Below are 14,476 nucleotides of genomic sequence, written 5' to 3'. Positions count from 1 at the left end.
CTGTATACATTCCCTATTCACCTCCTTGTATTGCACACACACACCAGTGTTCTACCAGGAATGACCACAAGGTGGCAGAGCTGAATAAACACTTATGCCGCACTCACACATTGTTACAATAAAAGATCCTCCACAATCTCCCGCCTTACATTGTTACTTTACATGAAATCACAAGAAGAGAAGATCGCGGCGTTCTTAAACCACAACACAATGGAGGAAAGAAGCAAGAAAAACGAAACATTGTATCTACTCAATCAGCCCAGACACATCTTTGTCTATTTGAATCTATTTCAATCAACAGCAGATCAATGTACACACAGGGTGGGGGTTGACCTCATTCTGTGTACTTATAGTTCTAATTAGCAATAATAATAAACATCATAAATATATACAAAGTATCATCTACATACAAATCTGATCACAATATCACCTCGGGAAGCACACAGTCCTTTATAGAAGTGAGAAAATGTTTCCTAACATGGAAATGTTTATCACCATAATGAACTTACACATGATCTCCAAACCTGAAAACAATTTAATTTCCATCATCATTTAGCAGCGTATGAATGTTTTTTTTTTTTTTTTGTTTTGTTTTGTTTTGTTTTTATACCAAGTTCAATGCATTGTATTGCATTTTTTTAAAGAAACATATACCATACAGTAACATGACATGGCAGATACAGAGTAATGGTGTTATAACAGTGCAATCAGCACACAACATAAAACATTTGGTACCAGCATATAATATGCAATTAACATTGAGCATACTATGAAGTAAAACCTTGAATTTGCCTTGAAAAATACTTAGAATAACAGTATTGCAAGAAAAAGGAAATACAAGGGATACAGTCAAGCAGGGAGGAAAATTGCACCAAGAGGAGTCATTTGGAAAATAATATTGTATGAGAAAGGCATTAGTGTGTGTACCAGGTTGCCCATGGGACCAGGGGTGGACTGACAACTCATGGGGCCCCCAGGCAATAGGAGATTATGGGGCCACACAGTACACACACACACACACACACACACACACACACACACACACACACACACACACACACACACACACACACACACACACACACACACACACACACACACACACACACACACACACAAACACACACACAAACACACACTATACAAGCACACAGTATACACAGTCATGTTTTTAATGGCTAAGAAGGTACTGGAGAGGTGGGGCAGCTATAATCTGAGGATTTTTAGACCAAATGGATGTCGGTAAGGGACATTTCAGAGACAGATGTAAAAATCTTTGCATGGAAAAGTTTAATCAATAATAAGTGGGTGTCATTTCCCATGGAAGAATTATTGATACCCTTCCGCACTCTTCAGATCATATCCCCTGATTTGCACCTTCCCACCTGGCTCTCGTCACGCACATCAAATACGGCTGGACTTAGATTACATTTTTTTTTTTTTATGCAATGTTATCTTGGAAGAACATTTTTGGATTCTGGGCGATGCCACCAGCCCAATATGTCAGCCCCTGTTTAACAGGGGCGTGTAATTAGAGTGCAATGCTTTGCAGCAGGGCTCATTCCTGCACTCCAACTAGAGTATATGGGAGAGGTTGCAGTGTCTTGGTACCAGAACCAGCGCCTAAGGCCCAATTTTTTAGCCCCTGTTTAACAGGGGCATGCAATTACAATTTTTTTTTTTTTTAAATGTATATTTATTGAGAAAAAGTTTTCTTTTGCAGAACAAAGTTTTTATGCTTCCGATACATACAATCAAAATTAACATTGCAAATGTAACAGCAAAAACTGCCGCAGGCGGGATACTAAATGTTGGTATCTTGATATATCACATTGGGGGGAAAGGAAAAGGATACACCACAGATTCGCAAACAAAGATGCATAGTTAAACCAAATGCCGTAATTTATAAAGGGGACGTAGGGATAGGATCCCGGGAATAAGCCGTGGGGAGACTTTCCTGAGAGCTCATATCTACACATCAGAGTGTTGCCTCAGGGTTAAATATGGAGTTGTCCCATCTGTCCCATATTTTAGAGAATTTAGGTAGGGAGTCCTGTACCAAAGCAGTCATATGTTCCATCCTGCGTATGTTTGCAATAGCGGAAATTAACTGTGAGTGAGTGGGGGGGGGGAGGAGGACAGCCAAAGAACAGGGATCACTTTCTTGGCAGCTAGGAGGATATATGCTGTTAGCTTCTTAGCACATTTAGATAGCGTCGCAACAGGCAGGCCCAGTAAATAATGCCTAGGGTCCAAAGGGATATCAATCCCCAACACAGTGTGGAGTAGGGATTGGACCATAGACCAAAAAGGTACAATCAAAGGGCAACTCCAAAAAATATGAAAATGAGTGCCCTCATGTCGTAGGCACCTCCAACACAGCTTAGATATGGAGGGGTCATATTTGTGTAACATTTCAGGAGTTTTGTACCAAAACATCAGTATCTTATAAGCTGTCTCTCTCTGCTCCACACACCTAGAGACTTTGGAGGTAGACATCCAGACGTCCTGCCATTGAGAGAGAGTTAAGGGAGTCTGTAAAATAGTGGCCCATCTCCTCATATAGAGGTGAGCTTCCGCGGTAGGGACGGTTGAATTATGAAGTATGCTGTATATAGAGGATATTAGGCCCTTCTGGCAAGGACCCTGGGAGCATAAGGTTTCAAAGGCACTAGGGTTGACCAAAGCCAGGTCAGGGGATCTGGAATGAAAATAGTGTTTAAATTGGAGGTATGAAAAAAGGAGTTGGTTCGGGATATCATATTTATTCTGAAGCTCTAGAAAGGATAGGAATTTACGAGATATCGGGTGCACCAGGTGGCGAAGTTGTAAGATACCCGAACTGAACCAAGGGAGCATATTCTTCAGGGAGAGGCTATCTGGTAAGTCTGGGTTGAAAATGACATTCAACAGGGGTGAGCATGGAGAAGAGAAAGAGAACTTCCTATGACATTGTTTCCATATGGATAGAGTAAATAGCATCGGCCCAAGGAGTATGTGCCGAAGCTGAGCCATAGAGGAGGGCAGATCTGACCACAGCATAGAGCAAGGGTGAACAGGACTGACAACACTCATCTCTAGTTCCGACCATCTACTGGTAGCGAAATACTACGACCAGGAGATAGCCGGCAGAAGGTGAGTCGCATAAAAATACTTCACTATATCAGGAGCTCCCAACCCCCCATGGGACCGTGGAGCAAAGACCACAGTCTGGGCGATTCTGTGCATTTTATTTAGTGAAGGCCCGTTGAATATTCCAAAGCTGAGGCATGGAAATAGCAATTGGTAACGTTTCAAAGAGATACAAAAACTTAGGGAGTATGGCCATTTTTAATACATTAATCCTACCCATGAGGGATAAAGGGCATGTTGACCAGCCTCGGAGCAGGCTATGCGTTTCCGCAATCAGAGAAACAAAGTTAGCTTCGTATAAGGAATTATATGTAGAGGTTAAATTAATGCCAAGGTACTTGAGGGAGACAGGGCACCAATGGTAGGGGAATTCATTTTTTAAAGAAGCTAGAAGTGGGGGAGGAATGTGAATGGGGAGCGCTTCAGTTTTAGTCGTGTTAACCCTATATCCCGAGAGTCTACTGAATGTATCCAGGAGTGTATGAAGTTTGGGAAGGGAGACATGAGGTTTCGTCAAGGTGAGGAGGATGTCATTGGCAAACAGAGACAACTTGTATCCCTTCAGTCTGAGGGAGATTCCGCTTATATCCGGGTCGTCCCTTATAGCTGCGGCCAAGGGCTCAAGGCATAATATAAACAGCAGGGGGGAGAGGGGACATCCCTGTCTAGTACCATTACTATGCGTAAAGAGTGGGGATCTATAAGATGCCAATTGGACCTGGGACGTGGGAAGCGAGTACAAGGCCTGCAGGGCTGACAGGAAAGAACCAGAAAAACCAAAACGCTGGAGCGTGGCAAACATGTACGGCCATCCCAGCCTGTCGAAAGCTTTTTGTGCGTCTAAACTTAAAATAATGGCAGGGCGGGATGTCTTGTCGAGCAGGTCTATGAGGTCGATGGTACGTCTAGTGTTGTCACTGGCTCGTCTACCCAGGACAAATCCCACCTGATCACTATGGACCAGGGCGGGAATCATCAAGGAAAGTCTATTAGCTAAAATTTTGGTGAAGATCTTATAATCAGAGTTAAGTAAAGCTATGGGTCTGTAATTGTCCGGTAGGGTAGGGGATTTACCCGGCTTCGGGATAACTGTTATGTGCGCATGTAGGAACTGGGAATGAGGCACTGTACCTTTCTGTAAAGAGGAAAAAAGATTTAGCAAATGGGGGCTCAGAGTCAGGAGGAAAGATTTATAATAAATATAAGGAAGTCCGTCTGGGCCTGGGGATTGATTTATGGGACGGGAGTGCTTTTACTACCACTGCCAATTCCTCTGGCGTGACGGCAGCGTTCAGGGTATCCACCTGAGAAGAGGACAACACTGGCAATTTCAAAGAGGTACAGAAGTCATTAAAGCTATCTTGAGAGAAAACGTGATTGGGAACGGAAGTTAGGCAGTTATATAATTTTTTGTAAAAAGCACCAAAAACTTTAGTCATTGTTAAGGGGCAGTAAGTCGGAGTGCCATCTGACTGAATAAGAAGATCAGGATAGGAGTGAAATGGGCGGGGTTTGAGCTTATTCACCAACATCCTATGAGGCTTGTTGGCGAACTCATAAAATTTCTGTTTTGCCCAGAGTAGGGCTTTAGAGCATTTATGCATATCTAAAGATTTTACTCTTTCGCGTAAGGAGGTCACTGTGCGAAGACGGGACACCGAAGGGGAGGACAAGAGCAGAGCCTCAGCTTTTTGCAATTGTGAAAGAATGTCTAGCCTCTGCGTAGCCGAGTCCCGCTTAAGGCGGGAGCCGGCTGAAATACATATTCCTCTGAAGAAGGCCTTGTGAGCCTCCCAAAGGGTGGACACGTCCCGCACAGATCCTACGTTAAGTTGAAAAAAGTCAGTTAAACTTTGGGATAAATGAGCCTCAGTGACCGGATCACGGAGAAGGAAATCATTAAGTCTCCAGTGGCAGGTCCTGGGTGTAGAGGAAGAGAGGGTGAGGTCGAGCTGGACCGAGGCATGATCCGACCATGTCATGGGGTTCAACTCCGAGGCTACTGCCGACGTCAGTAGAGGCGCCGTTACAAAGATATAATCCAATCTAGAGTACATCTTATGGGGGGGGGGGGGGGAATAGAAAGAAAATTGCCGGTGCGTAGGGTGTTTAATCCTCCATATGTCTAGAAGGTTATGGGACCTAATAAGTTTGCGAAACGCAGTGGATTGACGTTCAGTTTTAGAGGAGGGGTTACCTGAGAATAGGGTTTGTCTGTCTCTCCTAGCGGACATAGTCATGTTAAAGTCCCCGCCGATGATCATGAACGGCTGGGCATATGTGCCCAGTGTATCCAAGACCTCAGTGAGGAATTGAACCTGACCCGAATTGGGGGAGTAAATATTAATTATAGTAAGAGAGCGGGATAAGTAGTCACAGTCCAGGAGAATATATCTACCCTGCGGGTCAAGGAATGAGGACTTTACCCGTAACGGACAGGTTTTTTTAATCAGTATCGCGACCCCGGCTTTACCAGAGGGGTCGGAGGCCATAAAAGAAACCGGAAAATGTTTGGCAGCAAATTTAAGAGAGCCCCCTGGGCGGAAATGAGTCTCCTGGACTAGGACCACGTCTGCGTTGGAGGACTTGAACTCCTTCAGAGCCAACCAACGCTTATGAATAGAGTTCAGGCCCTTAACATTGTAAGTAAGTACCCTCAAAGCCATTGTGCACCAAGTAGTTGGAGCTTAAAGTACCCATAATAAACATACAATAAACAAATATACCTGTACAAACCAAGGAAATACTGGGAACCGTGGTGTATCCTAGGAATGAAAAGCGGGTGAAAACATATAATAACAACAATGCATCTAAAGAGTGAGAAAGAGAGCATCCAAAATGAGCAAAAAATGAATAAAAAGGCCAAAAAAAGGCCTAAAAAATTGAAAAATAAACCATAAGTAGTAGAAAAAAGGCCCGGGGGGTAAAGACCACCCAGGAGTCCGCAGCCGCAGCCGCGGAACAAAAGGAGGCACATCAGGGGTTCCAGCTCATCTGGAGGGACCCCGCCACCTTCCAGCAAAAGCTACAGGCAGTAAGAACAATATACTATAGTCCCAATCAACCAAAAATGGGGAGAGAAGAAAAGTCACAACCCATAACTAAGGGTGCGAACACCCCCTGTCAAGGGGGGAAAAACATGGTGAAAGAGGGGCCGAGGCCGAGTCCAACCAAACACAGCAATTAAGAGTTCTCTTCAAGGAGGCAGCCTGGGATGCAAATTATGCTGGGGAGTAGAGAAGGACTTCTGCGATTTCTGGCGGGCTGGAGTCCAAATCCGTGCTGGGATGGACGTGGGTCTGGGCGTCGTTGGAAGCGGGACGGGGTCTTCATCTGGCAGCGGTGGTAAACCCAAATTGCGTATGAAAGCTTCACTTTTCTGAAGGTCCCTCATGGAGTATTGAGTCCCATCTTTAGTAGCCGAGAGACGAAAGGGGAAGCCCCAGCGATACGGGAACTGGTGATTCTGCAGATGGGTAGTTACAGGGCGAAAGCTGCGACGTTTAGCCAAGGTAATGGGGGATAAGTCACTGAAAATTTGTATCTTGGCCCCTTTAAATTCCAGGCGAGACTTGTTACGGTTGGCCATGGTCAGAGCTTCTTTGCTGTCGTAGTAGTGGAAGCGTACAATAATGTCTCTAGGGTTAGCCCCAGCCGGGGGCTTTGGGGCTAAAGATCTGTGGGCCCTATCCAATCTCCAATCTATGTCCGGGACTTTAGGGGCGACAACATTGAAGAAGCTGAGTAGGTATGGTTTAATCTCCCCCTCACTAACGGTCTCAGGGACTCCTCTGATGCGTAAGTTTTGGCGGCATTCCCTGTTCTCCAGGTCCTCCTGTTGGGACTGGAGCTGCGAGACGGATTGCTTCAGACCGGCATTGTCTTCTTCCAAGACGTGTACATATTGCAGTAAATCGTCAAATTTGGTTTCCAGGACGTCAGTCCGTTCCCCAATCTGAGAAAGCTCCCCCCGCAATTCATGGGCGAGTTTACCCATTTCTTTAGAGACATTGCTGGTCAAGTCTTGCAGGAGAACTCGCAGTTTATCATCAAGTACTTCAACTGTAACAGGGGCGGACATTTTGTCTAAGTGGCCCCTTGACAAAGGGCTTGGGTTATCTTGTACGGACAATTGGGAGGCCACTTGTGCATATGTGGAAGAACCTGGAGTTGGAACAGGGGAGGCCGGTCTGCTTAGAAAGCGATCTAGAGTCTGTGAGGGCCGCAGATCAGGAGACAGAGACTGAGGGAGGTGTTTCGGTCCGTATTTCACCATGAGGCGTTGGGACTAGGCATATATTCAGTTACACGTGGAGCTCCCTATGTGGAAGTAGCGACTGTAAGCGGTAGGGGAGCATTGGAAGGCGGCTAGGACTCGTAAAGAGTGATCACATGTCTGTCAAGCAGGGGGACCTGGGGTGTGACCCCAAAATAGGATGTTGCAGGTTAGAGAGCAAGGGGGGGAGGGAGTCCAAGAAACACTGCACCACTGTGTTACAGGGAGAGTCCAGGCACAAATCAGGGTGTAGATTGGGCAGATGTGGGCCTCAGGAGGGTGGAAGGAGGAACCTGGTGCACCAAGATGGCCGCTGGTGGGGCCTAGAGCATGTGCAGGACTTAGAGAGGCGTTTTGTCCGGGCGGGCAACTATCCAGGGGGGAGACAGGCTGTGCTGAGACTGGGGTCAATGTCCTCGCTGAAGGAATTTGCGAGTCAGCTGCCAGAGGAAGCGTGCAGGTATACTGCAGTAGGCCTCAGGTGTACCAAGATGGCCGCCGGGTCTCACCTCTCAGGCTGTAGCGCTGGTTCCTCTCCAGGCCTCCGACGGGCGATAATCAGCCCCCTGTCCCAGGCGGGGGAGTCCTGTGGGCCCAGTGGCGAGTGGCGTCCTTGGATCCGGCTCGGGATGCGTCCCGAAAGCCGCCGTCCGTAGGTCCCGAGGTGCGGAGTAGGCCGCAAGATGGCGGCGGAGACCGGCCTGTCTCGCCGCCCGCGGCCCCGGGTTCGATTTTGGCGTGGGAACGGCCAAAAATAACGGCTCCATCCGGAGCTTAGATGTTCCCCCGGCTGGATGGAGGATCCGGCGGGGCGAAAAAACGCCCGGTGGACGAGGATGGACGGAGATGCTGAGAGGCCTCAGCGGAGCTCAGCACAGGCACGTCCGTCCACTTCAACTTCCGGTCACGCCCCCCCAATTACAATTTTTGATGCAATGCTTTGCAGCAGGACTCATTCCTGCACTCCAACTAGAGTATCTGAGAGAGGTTGCAGTGTCCTAGCACCAGTTCCTAAGGCCCAATTTTCCATCCCCGTTTAACAGGGGCATGTAATACAATTTCCGATGCAATGCTTTGCAGCAGGGCTCATTCCTGCACTCCAACTAGAGTATATAGGAGAGGTTGCAGTGTTGTGGCACCAGCACCAGTGCCTAAAGCCCAGTTTTTCAGCCCCTGTTTAACAGTGGCATGTAATACAATTTGTGTTGCAATGCTTTGCAGCAGGTTTCATTCCTGCACTCCAACTAGAGTATATGGGAGAGGTTGCAGTGTCGTGGCACCAGCACCAGTGCCTAAGGCCCAACTTTTCAGCCCCTGTTTATCAGGCGCAAGTAATAGAATTTTTGTTGCAATGCTTTGCAGCAGGACTCATTCCTGCACTCCAACTAGAGTATCTGAGAGAGGTTGCAGTGTCCTGGCACCAGCACCAGTGCCTAAGGCCCAATTTTTCAGCCCCTGTTTATCAGGCACAAGTAATATAATTTTTGTTGCAATGATTTGCATCAGGACTCATTCCTGCACTCCAACTAGAGTATCTGAGAGAAGTTGCAGTGTCCTGGCACCAGCACCAGTGCCTAAGGCCCAATTTTTGAGCCCCTGTTCAACAGGGGCATGTAATACAATTTCCGATGCAATGCTTTGCAGCAGGGCTCATTCCTGCACTCCAACTAGAGTATCTGGGAGAGGTTGCAGTGTTGTGGCACCAGCAAGCAGTGCCTAAGGCCCAATTTTTCAGCCCCTGTTTAACAGGGGCATGTAATTACAATTCTTGATATAATATTTCACAGCAGGGCCTGTTCCTGTGCCCACCGAGAGTAACTGTGAGGATTTATAGTGTTGTGGCCCCAGCACCACCACCACAACCACCAACGGCCCAGTTTTTCTACCACTGTTCAACAATGGCATGTAATTACAATTCTTGATATAATCGTTCACAGCAGGGCACTCCAGCGCCCACCAAAAGTCACTTTGAGGGCTTACAGTGTTGTGGCAACACCAACACCTTAGACCCACATTTCTGCAGAGCATATGGAGCAGGCCCCTACTTTCAAACATCCAACTTACAAATGTCTCCTACTTGCAAACGGAAGGAGACAACAGGAAATGAGATGAAAAAAGATGGACAGACAAAAAAATGATACAGGGGTGATAACCCTTCCCTATGTTTTCCAAAAAGCTTAAGAATAGATTTTTTGACTGGAGCTACACTTTAAAAATGTACCAGTTCAAACTTACAAACAGTTTATATTTAACACAACAAACCTACACAGTTCCTGTCTTGTTGCACCGCCTGTATACTGCTGTTCTGAGTATGTAGGGCCTGGGGTTCCTCTCCTACCAGGGCTGCAAGTCTGGCACTGATCTGTGAGTTTTACTCTATGTTGATTCTTTTCGGTTATATTTGTTGATCACCCAGGCATTCCTTGCCTCGGTCGAACTCCTAGTCTGCTCCTCCCGGCAGACACATTATTGTTTTCGTTTATTCCCATTCCCCTGCTCTGCCCCCTGGCCTCGGCTAGGAGCAACTCACCATATTCCGGCTATGTTAAATGTTCTACTTCAATGGGTCTCTTTTTTAATGTTTTCATTGTACATCTGCCTGTGTTATTATATTGCATATCTGACTTTATTCTGCTCCCCCTAGACTCACTGTGTACAACTGTAGCTATACCCTGGCACATGATCCACTCAGGCGAACCCATATTGATACTTCCCACCCGGGCGCCTATGTATCTTATCACAGGGTCGTGTACTGGGGGCTGGCCTACACAGTGACTCCATGGGGAAAAAAGTGAAGGTCGCTCGATTGTTTATGTTCCTGTTCTTGTTTCAGGTTTAGTTGGCGGTGATTTCAATGACATCCTACACCCCACAGACGACAGATCTTCCACACGGTGCAACAGGTCAGGATGCATTCCCCTCGCTCCCACCCACTTTGCCTCCACCATGGATACTCTCCACCTCCACGATCTCTGGCACCTTACACACCCTGCGGACAGGGAATTCACTTTTTACTCTTATCCCCACAATGTGTTTTTGAGAATCAACAACTTTTTTGGCTCTGACAACCTCATTCCCATGATGTCTGAAGCAGACATACTAGACATAGCCATTTCCGACTACGTCCCGATATCATTACGACTTGACAATCTTGACCTAACCCCCCCCCCCCCTCACCCTAAACTGTGGTGCTTCCCTTCATACCTCCACAATAACCCTGACTTCCAACACTTTATGGGAGAATCCTGGCTAGAATACTCTGAGGCAAATTCCCCCCACTCTGATTCCCCAAACCTCTTCTGGGATACTGGAAAAGCGTTCCACAGAGGTCAAATCATCTCCTATGCCACCTCTTTTAAAAGAAACGCCTTGTCACATTATAAACGGGCCAGTGCGCGGCTACATCTAGCCCAAAGATCCCTCTCTGATAATGAAAGCATTTGAGACGTGGGCGGACACACTTGAACTAACTAAAAGATCCCACTTCGACGCAACGCTTCACAAGTTTGGAAATAAGGCGGGCAAACTTTTAGCAAGACTCTGCAAAGGTCCCTTCCCTCAGGAACACGGAAGGTAAAATGCATAACACCCCGCAAGCGATTAACTAGGTTATGCTTAAATACTATACAGCACTTTATGTCCCGGACCCCATACATAGATAACACATCTGCCCATTCATTTCTAGCTGACGTGGTCAGGCCTAGAGTCACCCCCGAACAATTAGAAGCCCTCAATGCTCCCATTTCTCTTATTTAAATCTCCACCACCATACGCAAATTAACCCCGCCTAAAGCCCCAGGCCCAGACGGTTTCACAAGCAAATTTTACAAAACCCTCTCTTCCATCACAAAACTCACTCTCCACAAGGTATATAATGGCATCTGGTCTGGTGGCCCATATCTGCCTTCCGGCAACCAGGCCATTATAAAGCTACTTTCCAAGAAAGGGAAAGACCCTCTTAACCCAGGCTCCTATAGACCCATTTCCCTGCTCAACCTGGACGTTAAAATTTTGTATAAAATCATTGCCACAAGGCTAGCTGCTATTATCCCCTCCCTAATTCACCCTGCCCAATCTGGCTTTGTGAAAGGCAGAACTGCCACCTTGAATATCCGCAAGGTCATGCTTGCTTTGGAACATGCTAAAAACAACCCGGAGGGTGATTTTGCCATCATAACATTAGACGCGGAGAAAGCCTTTGATAATGTCAGCTTTGAGTGGCTTTCCATGACTATGTCCAAAATGGGTTTTCTCTGGGCACTTCTGTCATCTTATCAACGCTATGTACACGTCCCCGGAAGCTAAATTAGTAGCAGCAGGCCTTCTCTCAGAAGACTTTCGCTTACATAAAGGTACCCGCCAGGGCTGCCCACTTTCCCCGCTTCTCTTCAACATCGCCCTAGAACCCCTTTCCAGATATCTAATCCAAAAAGCGCCTTTACATGGCATCCACATTGGCCAGGTAAACTGGATGGATCTGCCCCTCTCGCTCCTGGGAAGATGCCACTTGGTGAAAATGGTTAGCTTTGCCAGATTATTATACCCCCTACAAACCATCCCCTTGCTCCTTCATCATAAGGATGTTAAAATTCTGGAATCCGCCAACTCATCCTTCCTATGGCAGGGCAAACGCCCACGTATAGCCTTGAAGAAATGATATCTTCCCAGACGTGAGGGGGGTATCAGTCTCCCTAATGTTAGAATCTATAACCTGTCATGTTTATTAAGAACCAGCCTAGACTGGATTTCCCAATCCTCAACATACTCAAACTACTCTATGGAAGCCGCCATGGTTTCTCCGCTATCACTGGTAGCACTCCTCTACTGTAGATGGAAATTGACCCCGCCTCTGTACCAACACAACCTCCTACTGAGAAATACTGCCATCGCATGGAGGGAAACTAGGAAATGCCTTAAGCTTCCCCCTTTCATCTCCAGACACCTCCCGATTTAAGGAAACCCCAACTTTCCTCCTGGCCTACTCCACAAGCCATGCTCTGTCTGGAAAGGGAAAGGAATTACAAGTTTTGCCACAATCTGCAATCTGGAATCAGGCCACCCGCAGCCCTTCCCAATCATAGCAAAAAGGTTCTCCCTTCCGCCAGCAAACGCTTTCCATCACAGACAATGCATCAGCTACTTAAGGGACATCTGTAGAGATGAACGTAAACACTTCCTTCCAAACTTCCTAGATCAACTACTCAAGGATGACTCATACAAAATTTCGGACATTTACAAGCCTCTGCTCCAGAAAACCTCCTCCCCACTAACATCCTCATTAGTCGCTAACTGGGGTAAAGACTTTCCTGATGTGGACATAGTTGACAAGATTCTGCAAGGTCTCAACAAGGTGCAACGCCTAACCCCAAATGAGGTATGGAGAGAAACGCAATTGAAAATCGCCCACAGGGCATATCTACCCTTCCTATCATCCAACACCGATCAGGACATGGTCCAGCAGGCATGGACAGGGACGTTACTTATCTGTCACGGCCCATTGGGTCACTCTTCTGGCAGCTGGGAAGGATGCAGGACAAGGTGCAGTAGTGTTGGCGGTTGTTCCGCCACCACGCCTCCAAAATGCTACTACTGGTTGTGACACACCTCTCTCCTCCACCCCTCCTCTTCTTCTTCCTCCATGGCCTCTTCCAGTGCTTTGTCTTCTGAACCAGCGGTGCTCCGTAAGCGTTCAAGGGGCTACGCAAGTATGCAGGCAAAAATATGCCATGCTGTGCTTGCGCTGGTTTGTTTGAGGGACAGGAGCCACATTGGGGCAGGTATTTTGTCAGCTCTGCAGGGGCAGGCCGAGAGGTGGTTGACCCTACGCCAGCTTAAGCTAGGAATGGTGGTTTGCACCAACCTCCTCTCCACCCTCCGACAGGGACAACTGACCCATATGCACTATGTGGCTCACGTCCTTAATCTGGTGGTGCAGCGGTTCTTGGGCAGGTAACCGGGCTTACAGGATGTCCTGAGGAAGGCCAGGAAAGTCTGTGTGCGCTTCCACCGATCATTTAATGCCAGTTCTCGGCTGGCTGAGCTCCAAAAGGAGTTGAACCTGCCCAAGAACCTCCTTATATGTGCCATGCTAACCAGGTGGAACTCAACGTTAGCACTCTGCTGCATGTGCTGCCGCTGCAAAATGGCTATCAATGAGTACCTGTGAGACTACGGCACCAGGAAAGTACACACAATCGGACTGTCCGGCGGACTCTGGCAATCCGCCCGTGTGTGGGCTCCGGCTGACTTTTTCTTCCCAAAAGTCCGGCGGACTTAGAAAGACGTTGTGACTCAAAATTGTCCGCCAATCCGCCCGTCCGTGTGCTAGTCCGCCAGACTTTTGAAATGAACAGGCTTGCCCACACACGGAGTAAAGTCCGTTTATTTTGAGCGTGACTCCAGATAGACGGGACTAGCGAAGGCAGTCAATGTCGCCGCCTCCATTGGCGAGATTGACACCTCGCTAGTCCTGTCACCTGGTATGGACTTAAAGGGGAACCCCTACGCCGGATAAGGGTCTGCTATGGACTTTGGGGGGACCGTTTTTTCGGCGATGCATGCACTGTCCTGTCACCATTTGAGGAGGTCATGAGGATGGTGCGCAGTCACAGTGCATGCATCAGTGACACTGTACCTCTTGTCCACCTGTTGGAGCACACACTGCATGGAATAATGGACAGGGCACTTGAGGCAGAACAGAGGCAGGAAGAGGAGGACTTCCTTGCCTCTCAAGGCTCCCTTTATCCAGACAGTGTTCCTGCTGTCCCACCCTTTACACAGGAAAAGGACGAGGAGGAGGAGGTGGAGGAGGCTTGTGTCAGCATGGAGGTGGAGACTGGCACTCAGCATCAGTAGCAGCAACAGTCTTTCATGGATGATTTACAGTCCCAAGAAACCTGTGGACTTGTACGTGGCTGGGAGGAGGTGGCTGCGGATCATGTTGTCCTTAGTGACCCAGAGGACTCCGGACCGAATGCCTCAGCTAACCTACGCTGCATGGCCTCCCTGATCCTGCAAAGCCTGTGGAAGGATCCTCGTATTCTTCGGATCAAGGAGAGGGACCATTAC

Source organism: Lithobates pipiens, unplaced genomic scaffold (assembly GCF_037356315.1).
Source record: "Lithobates pipiens isolate NorthernLeopardFrog02 unplaced genomic scaffold, aLitPip1_a1.2 Scaffold_88, whole genome shotgun sequence".
Classification (NCBI taxonomy): domain Eukaryota; kingdom Metazoa; phylum Chordata; class Amphibia; order Anura; family Ranidae; genus Lithobates; species Lithobates pipiens.
This window is presented reverse-complemented; position numbering follows the sequence as displayed.